Genomic DNA, 9374 nt, shown 5'->3' on the forward strand with positions numbered 1-9374 from the left:
TGAAAGAAAAGGGGCTTGTCTCTTTCTAGAAACATAGGAATTGCCAGCCTGGTTCAGACCCATAGTCTGGCTAGTCAAGTATCCTGTCTCCAGTAATGGCCAGCACCGGCTGCTTCAGAGGAAGCTGCAAGAAAGCCTGTAGCGGGCAATTGAGGGGAAACCTGCCCACAGGTAAAATTTCTTCCTAAACCCCAATAATAAGATCTTGGCTTATGTCCTTCAGCTAAGAGTTTATATCCCTTCCAAAACTGTTGTTTTTGTTGTTTTAATTATCAAGCTTTGTAGTCCGAGATTACAGTGAAATGAACATACAGACCTGTGTTTTTTCCCAGTAACCACACCAGTTCGTGATATGTATGATACAATATGTGATCAGATGATCAGAGATCTATCAATGTAGATCATAGTTCTATAGATCTATCAATATGGTCATTGATGCATCAAGATAGATCTCTCTAGTTATCACTAATGCGGTTTATCATTTGAGACAGTGAATGTCAAATGACAGGCGTCCAGGAAGGGGCCTAGTGAGGAGGGTTGTGTACTGGAAAGGATGTGGACTGTGGTTAGGGCACGGTTTCCCAAACTGCAGGGTCAGCCCCCATAGGTGGAGTCTGGGTGGGACCTAAAACTCTTGTCTGTCTTTTTGACTACCTTGAAAAGAAAAGAATGCAAATTACGGCACGGGATTTTCTGTTAGATTTCCTGTGTGCTTGTTCCATTTCCAACCACAGTCTCTCTCCTGCCTCCGGGAGGACAATAGGGACTGTGCACAGTTCTCCTCTCAGTCCTCCCTGCTCTTGCCCAGCCAGCATGGAGTTGCTTGTGGAGAGAAAGCAGGGAGGAGAAGAAGTAAATAGCTGTAGTTGCCAGCAGCTATCTCAGGGTTTAGCTGATAAAGAGGAGAGGGAGTCTTCGTGCCCCCACCCATTCTGCTCCCCCAGCCTGTTCCCTTTGAGTCCCTTTATCCCCAACTTGTACCTCTTTTAGGCCCATTTCTCACCCCCTTCCCTGAGTCCCCAGTTTCTCTTCAGGCTCATTCATCTCACTGAAATATTGCAAAGTAAATGCTAGTGTGAGTTTATATCCTTTACTCTTCTAGTATTGCATTAATTATTGCTATATGTGAATGTTGTCTCTAACTCACCCGAAGATGGGGACTGAGCTCGTTTGCCTCAATAAAAGTGAGGCATGATAGCAGAAAGTTTGAGACCCACTGGGGCAGGGAGTGGATGTCAGAGAGCCACGTTACCTGGTCTTGGAGTGAGAGGCTGTCAGGGAGGACGGATATACAGGGGTGCTGGAACAATTTTTATAGTGGGGTGCTGAGAGCCATTGAATCAAAGTGTAAATCCTGTATATGATGGAAACCACTTCAAGCCAGAGTGTGCGGCAGCACCCCCGCATCCCTAGTTACAGCATCTATGGGGATATATAGTGATTGGCAGGATATGGAGAAGGGATGTGGGGGGTGGAGGGAGCATACAGAGGACTGGGATGAATGGAAGCAGGTTGCAGTAGACTAAGGCCTTGTCTACACTGCAGAGTTTTGTCGACAAAAGTTATGCCACTTTTATTAAACTACTTTAATTAAACCGCTGTTGCATGTCCACATTATGCTCCTTGTGTCAGTGGAGTGCATCCACATTAGCAGCTCTTGCATGGATACAGAGCAGTGTCGGTAGCTATCCCATTGCGCAACTGGTCGCAGGGTGCTTTGGGAAAGGTGTGCAGTACTTCATGGGGCAGGTACAGCATCACATGATGCAGGTTTCTCAATTCCATCGTTGCATGGGCATCCTAATACCTTGTCAGCCACTTTTCAACTGAAGTGTGTGTTGTGGGGAGAGGCAGGAACAGAGTGTGTGTTGGGGAAGTATGTGTGTTGGGGTAGAGTGAGTGTGTCGGCATGCTGTCTCTTTAAGTTCAGACAGCAGCCTGACCAACCTATCCTGAGGCAGGGGGAGGGGGACACTGCCCCAAACATCACCCCTGGCTCTGCATGGCACAGCAGTCTTTCCCCACCACCTCCCCACAGCAGCAGTCCCCTCTGCCTGCCTGCCTATGGTTCTGTGATCGGGACCTCCTCGTCAACTTCCTCCTAGCGATACCCAAGGTGGCCCTCTATAACACCAGTGAGAGGATGTTGGCTGAGGGGGTTCTCTGCGACTGTGGGGCCTATTTCCAATCCTCCCTCCATTCATGCATCTGGGCAGAGTTCCTTTGGGCGGAGTCCGCTAGCTCCCTTGATACATTTGAGGAGCAGTGGGTGCTGTCCGGGGTTCTCTGCTCGGTGTCCCCTTCAGGTTCCCTATTTTTGACTCTTTCACCTTCAAACCCATCCCTGTTATTTTTTCTGTTGTCCCCTGTAATTACTTGAGTTTCCGGGCCCTGTGGATCCTCCTCATAGGCTGGGGGAGGATCCTTTAGCCATGGGTGGGCTTGCGCCTGTCCACCTCCCTGGAATCCAATAGGATATGGTTCTGTGATTCCCTCTGAGTTCTCCTACAGCCTCCTCAGCTGCCAGGAGTGGCATCCTCAACAGCTCTCCATGCTGAGGAATGTCAAAGCAAAAGCAGCACAGCACAGCAGTCCCCATGGCACAGCACAGCAGCCCCCCCAATCCTCGCAGCAGCAGTCTGCCTGTCGCTGTGTTCCTAGTGCAAGGGAGAACAGAAGGATTACATGTTAATGATTTGCTCTTTGCTGCTGGAGTTGAGGAGCAAGCTCAGCTTTCAGAACTTCCTGGAGCTTTGAAAGGGTGGGGCGCATGTCTGCAGCTAGGTGCAGGGCAGTCGAGTTCAAAAGAATGAGCAGAGCAGTCACAGAGGGCATTGTGGGATACTGGGGGAGGCCAGTTATGTCGACATAATGAACAGCAGCATCTACACTGGCGCTTTGTCATTTTAACTTTGCTGCAAATAGCTCTTTGCCTCTCGTCTAGGTGGTTTTATTTTGTCGGCAAAACAGCAGAGTTTTGCCGCCAAAAATAGCTTTGTAGGGTGTACACCTCCACTGTTTTGTCGGCAAAAGCTGCCTTTTGTCCATCTTAAAGTAAAACAAAAGCACCTGGGGTTAGCACAGAGGAGTCCACAAGCCATAAAGAAATAAAAAGAGATAAACCCAATTGCGTCTTCCTAGACATTTCCTGATCTACTTACATATCTGGGGTTTCAAATGAGTAGTTTCTGGTATGATACTGAGGATTTTTCATACCTGGCCCCAAGCTTCTTACAGCATCACTCTGCCCTGTCCGCCTCTCCCCGGGAGAACAACAACAGACAGACAAAAGGGGAGTCTAGTTTCAATTTAAAAAGTTCTAGCCTTCCCACTGTGTCTTTTGGCCAGGTACCCACTCACTTCCTTTTACCTATGTATAGCAGTGAGACTTTTTAACCCTTTACAGGTAGAGTAATTAGAGAACAGCTACTAAGAGGGATTTTATAGCTACTGGCTGGCTGGGTGTCCATAAAAGGGAGCTACCTCCCCCCCCCACTTCATTTATCACAGCCAGATTCTCTGGTTGGCTAAAGTCACTTTATACCTCCTAAGCAGGACCAAGAGATCATACAGTGGCCAAAGCTGGCTTGTGGGAAAATCCAGCCTGTTCCCCAGCGCTATATAATATTTCCTCACTCACTTTCACCCCACCTGATTTTTAAAAACCACCCAAACTGATATTTGCTCCTGAAAATATGGAAAAAAAGTGTTTTCAAAGGTCAAAGTGCCAAATTCCTCCTCAAGCTTCTTGGTGCACAGGGTCGGCACCAGCTGCAACATCTTTTAGCATAGCACAGCAACTCCATACCCAGTAGGTTTCATTTCTCTGTGGGTTGGTGTGAGGGAGGGTTCTGGTCCGTGACTCCACTTCCTCTCCACCCCCTTTGTGGTTATGTGCGTTCCCTTGGTGTCCGTGTAAGGAGCAATCCCTGCCCTTTCCCAGAGATCAGAGCTAAAGCCCCTTTTCCTCAAAGACAATAAGAAACATGCAACATATGTAGCTTTTCAAACAATGATTTTATAAACAACCTTTAGGAACACGCAAAGATAAAGAAGCATAATAATCATAGCACAGGATTCACAGCACAATAAAAATGGAAATAGAGAACGCAGTTTAACTGAAATAGACATTTCACTATAACTCTTCATTATGATACAAATAAGCCCGACTGCCTTATGTTTTTTCTCTTTCCTACATCTCAGGAATGTCTTTATAATCTTGGCATAGCAGAAGATCATAATGACCAGTGGAACGACAAGTCCCAGGATGTTCATCTTTAAAATCACGGCCTGACGGATTATGAGAGCTGTAGGTCCAATAAACACCTTCCTTTTCAACAGTGTGAAATATTAAACTTGGAAGAGAGGCTAATATTGCAACACCCCAAATGACTACGCTTGTGAGGATGCCATAGGTAACTGTCCTAACTTTTATAGTAAACGTTGCATGGACAATTGCCAGATATCTGTCTATTGTCAAAAGTATTATGGAAAAGTTTCCACTGTAGAAGCCAGCATAATAGACCCCTGAAAGAATTTTACACATTGCATTTCCAAAATCCCACTCACATGCTGCATAGTAAGCCCAAAATGGCAGGGAAAGAATAAAGAGTAAATCGGAATTTGCCAGATTCAGCAGATATATATCAGTCATGCTTCTCAGTCTCTTGTATTTTATCAGGATCAGCACAACTAGCACATTGCTCACCAGGCCAAATATCAGACCGAAGGAGTAAAGAGGTGACAGAAACAGGGATGCAAATTGTTTGACATCATTTGTACATGGTGTTGCATCATCATGACTGTAGTTCTGTGTTGTCGTCAGTATCTCCATCTCTTCTTCACTGAAAAACTGTTGTCTTTCACTAGCCTGAGGATGAAGAAATGGATTGTTATTTACAGGATATTGTATGTTAGTGTGAAAGACAGGATATACACACTATACTGTGTAATCATATGGTTGTGAAAGACATTAAAATGTACTGCGTATGTTGAGTTTCAGCTTAGAATACCTTTTGCTGTAAACAGTATAACAACTGCTGATATCAAGATGTGAAAAATACTGCAGATGACACTAGCAAAGAATCTAGATAGTTAATAGAGTGAGTTCTCTACAGTTCCTCCAGTATTAACTTTCTTGCTGGGGGAGCACCAGGCATGTTTGAGTGGACTGCTCACCTTCAGGCAGACAACCAAGCCCTGTAGGCCCATGTCATTCAGCTGACCTTGGAGAACCTGCTATTGCAGGAGCAAGTAACACTGTTGTAAGAGCCTCACCCATACTTTGGTCTTGACTGGAACATGCCCAGAGCCCTGCCAGAGAGCTCCCCAGTTGCAGGTGCCAATCCAATTGCACATACCTGGCACATCCCAGCAAATTCCCATCCTTGACTTGGGCACAGCTGACTGCTTCTTATGCACATCAGCATCCTGGATCCTGCACATTTCCTGCAACAGAAGGCCACTCCTTATAGACTAGTGATGGTCGTCATCTGGTCCAGTAATGGAGGAAACAACTCCCCCAGAGGCTGTGCTTCAGGGTCCCTGAAAAACATCACAATTTGGTGTGATCCATTCTCCACTGATCCTCTGTTTCCTGGCTGGCCCTCCACAACCTGCTCATTTGGTGGCAGGCAAAGGAAGTCTATTTTCCATCAGAGTTTTGTTGGCAGCTCTGTACCAGCATCCAAACCTTGAGAGACTTAGCTGGGGGTGACTGTCCAGACAGAAACTGCTGCTGAAGCTACATCTGAACTCCTCTCAAAATACCAAGAGTATGTCGATATTTTTGAAAAAAAGAATGCAGAAACCCTACCTCTGCACCTAACTGCACAATAGAGCTGCAGCCCGGAGCCAAGATATCATTTGGATGTGTAAGCAGAGTCAGGATGAGCTCTACCCTGACATCTGGTGGTGAATTGTGGAAAAGAACTTCAGGGGCTGATCTTGTTTGCATAGGCACACCCACTCCGCCTAGCATGAGCCCACAGCAGCCCAAAATGGTCACTTTGGCTGCTGTGGGATCCCCAGTTTCTCTGTTATTGGGGCAGGAAGAATAAAGTGTTGTTACCATGATTATGTGAATCAAGGCCAGTGGAACTGTTTTATGACAGAGGGACTCACCATCAACTAAGTAGCACTCGCTAGACAAGACACATGGGTTCCAAAACCCAGTGAATTGAGAGAGGTTGGGGATAGGTATTTGTAACTGATAGGAGGGGGCCCTTTTGAGGGACTGAAACACCAATTGCACTGCCTCTTTTCTCCACTGTTAAATAGCAGAGCTAATTTTGATTCCATCAAGAGTCTAGTTACAGGCTGCTGTGCTGAATTCACTTTGGGCCAATGGTGCACCAGTACTGGGGCTCCCCTACTACAAGCTGAAATCACTAAAAAGCTAAAATTACTAAGAGCTGAGATCACTGAGTGCTGTGTTAACTAGTGGGGGAGCCTGAAGATATATTGCTAAGCGGCTGGCAGAGCAGAGCAGTATGTGGGATGGTTGGAGTGGCCCACGGGACAGCGAGTGGAGTGAAGCAGAGTGGAGCTGAGCAGTTTGCGGGACAGCGAGTGGAGTGAAGCGAAGCGGGGCGGAGCGGAGTGTGGCAGAGCGGAGCAGTTCGTGGGATGGCTGGAGCAGCTCACGGGACGGCTGGTGGAGTGGAGCGGCTCATGTTGAAGGCTGCAGCAGAACCCCATGGAGAGGTGGGGCAGTCGGCCTCGGACCATGTAAGGTGCCCCTTAACACCCCGTGTGCCCCTTCCCCCCCCACTTCCACCCAGGCTGGGGGTGTGTGTAAAACTCTGCAGATAAACTTTTGAACTCTGGGGCTGCACTGACCAGGGACAGAGACTTTTGGGTTGTTGGACTTTTGGGTGATTTTAGGGTTGCTGGACTCAAGAGGCTTTTGGGGTGTTGGACTTAAGACCCTGAGGGGAAAAGGATACTGCCAAACTTACTTGGGGGTGGGTCTTTTGCTCATGGTTTGTGTTATGAATCCTGTTTGTGGTGTTTCCCCAACATAATGCCGTATTGTTTCCCTCTTTTATTAAAAGGATTTTGCTACACTCAGACTCCGTGCTTGCGAGAGGGGAAGTATTGCCTCTTAAAGGAGCCCGGGGGGTGGTTTGTAATTGTCCCAGGTCACTGGGTGGGGGCTCGAGCCGGTTTTGCATTGCGTTATTGAAACGGAACCCCTAAATACTGAACCCGGCCCTTGTTGCTGCCAACTCAGATGGGCAGAAGGGTTACAGATGGATTAATGCCATGTCAGAACCTGAGCTGACAGTGCTCCAAGAATACTTCCACGAGAACTTTGCCTGAGGGTTCATCCACAAGTCAACATTGCCAGCTGGTGTACTAGTCCTGTTCATCAAGAAGAAAGATCATAGAATCATAGAATATCAGGGTTGGAAGGGACCTCAGGAGGTCATCTAGTCCAACCCCCTGCTCAAAGCAGGACTAATCCCCAACTAAATCATCCCAGCCAGGGCTTTGTCAAGCCTGACCTTAAAAACCTCTAATGAAGGAGATTCCACCACCTCCCTAGGTAACCCATTCCAGTGCTTCACCACCCTCCAAGATGGTAGCCTCTGATTCTGCGTTGACTATTGTTCATTGAATCAGATAACCATCAGGAATTGTTACCCTTTGCTCCTGATTCCTGAGCTGCTGGATTGTGTGGGGGCTGCCCGCATAGTCATTAAATTGGACCTAAAGGGGACATACAACCTTGTGCAAATCAGGGAAGGGGACGAGTGGAAGACCCGATTGCATCACTATGCATATATTGTAATGCCTTTCAGATTGACCAATGCCTTGGTCACCTTCCAACATTTTATAAATGTTGTGCTCTGAAACATGTTGGACCAGTACAGAGTAGTCTACCTAGATGACACATTGATCTTTTCTGACTATCCGGAACAGCTTACTGCTCCCGTCCAAACAGTCCTGGAATGTCTATAGCAGCATGACCTTTATGCCAAGCTCGAGAAATGTGCCTTCGATCAGGCCTTCATGTAGTTCTGGGCCTTCATCTTATCTCCAGAAGGGATCCAGATGGACCCATGCAAGGTCCAAGCTGTCCAGGACTGGCTGATTCCTTATATGGTATGTGACCTGCAACGCTTCCTGGGGTTCTCCAATTTCTATTGATGGTTTATCATGATTTTTTTCAAAACAAATAGAATCCCTCACTGCTCTCCTCCAGAAAAATGCCCAATTCCATTGTCTCTCCAGGCCCAGCATGCATTCAAACAGCTAAACCTGCCTTTACTACAGCACCCATATTGGCTCACCCCAATGTCACATAAGCCTTTATTGTAGAAGCTGATGCTTCAATACAGTGATCGGGGCTGTCCTCTCCCAGTGACTTGGTCCCAAGCAATCGCATGGGCTAACACTCATTACTCATGGAAGTTCAGCCCCACAGAATTAAATTGCGAAATACTTGACAAGGAACTCCTGGCTATAAAAACCGCCTTTGCAGAATGATCTCACTACCTGGAAGGAGCTCGTCACCTAGTCCAGGTATTCACTGACCATAAAAATCTGGAATATTTACATAGAGCAAAGGACTTAATCCAACAGCAGCTTTGGTGGGACCTGTTTTTCTCACGATTGGATTTCATTATCACATACCGCCCTGGATCCCAAAATGGCAAGGTAGATGCCCTGTCCCATGGTACTAACCCACCAGGCCCCAGACAGGACCCAACTCCCATTCTCCAATCCTGTAACTTTCTCAGTGTAGCTCGTCACCAGGATAGACTAAGTTTAATACCCATTGCCTCTGCTTCAGGAAATCTGCCTGACGAATAAGCTATTATCAACAAGCAACCGCATGACTCCTGGGAAGGGATCATGTATGTAAGGAATGCATCTGTTACCACAGGACCCACAAGAGTTGCAGTCCTACAACTATGCCATGATTTTCCCCTAGCAGAACACTTGGGGCTCTTCAAGACCTAATAACTAATATCCTGCTCCTTTTGGTGGCCCTGGATGCACCCAACAATACAGTCATTCATTGCCTCCTGTGATGTTTGTGCCACACCAAAACCCCATGTCACAAGCCCTGTGGCCTTCTCCAGCTCTTGGGCAGCCATCGCTGTAGACCTTATTGTAGAATTACCAGAGTCCAAAAAATTTATAACAGTTTTGATTGGTGGTGGTCCACTTTTCCAAAATGGCCCACTGTGATGCTGGTAAACCAGGTGCCAGATCTTGCCAGATCTTGCCAGATCTGTAGGCATCATCTCAGCACTGACAAATTCATAGCTGGAAACCAGATCAGTTCACCTATATGTTAATATTGTTCAAGATAGTTGCTAGACTTGTAAGGATGTGTTTAGTGTTCCAGTGGTTCTCAACCT

General features: G+C 46.9%; 1 pseudogene; it reads right to left on the reverse strand.

Moving 5' to 3' along the window:
• Positions 1–4136: 4136 nt before the first annotated feature.
• Positions 4137–4834, reverse strand: LOC112122569 (annotated as a pseudogene).
• Positions 4835–9374: the final 4540 nt, after the last annotated feature.

The sequence above is a fragment of the Terrapene carolina genome, unplaced genomic scaffold (genome assembly GCF_002925995.2).
Source record: "Terrapene carolina triunguis isolate 2854851 unplaced genomic scaffold, T_m_triunguis-2.0 Scaffold32295, whole genome shotgun sequence".
Lineage (NCBI taxonomy): Eukaryota > Metazoa > Chordata > Testudines > Emydidae > Terrapene > Terrapene triunguis.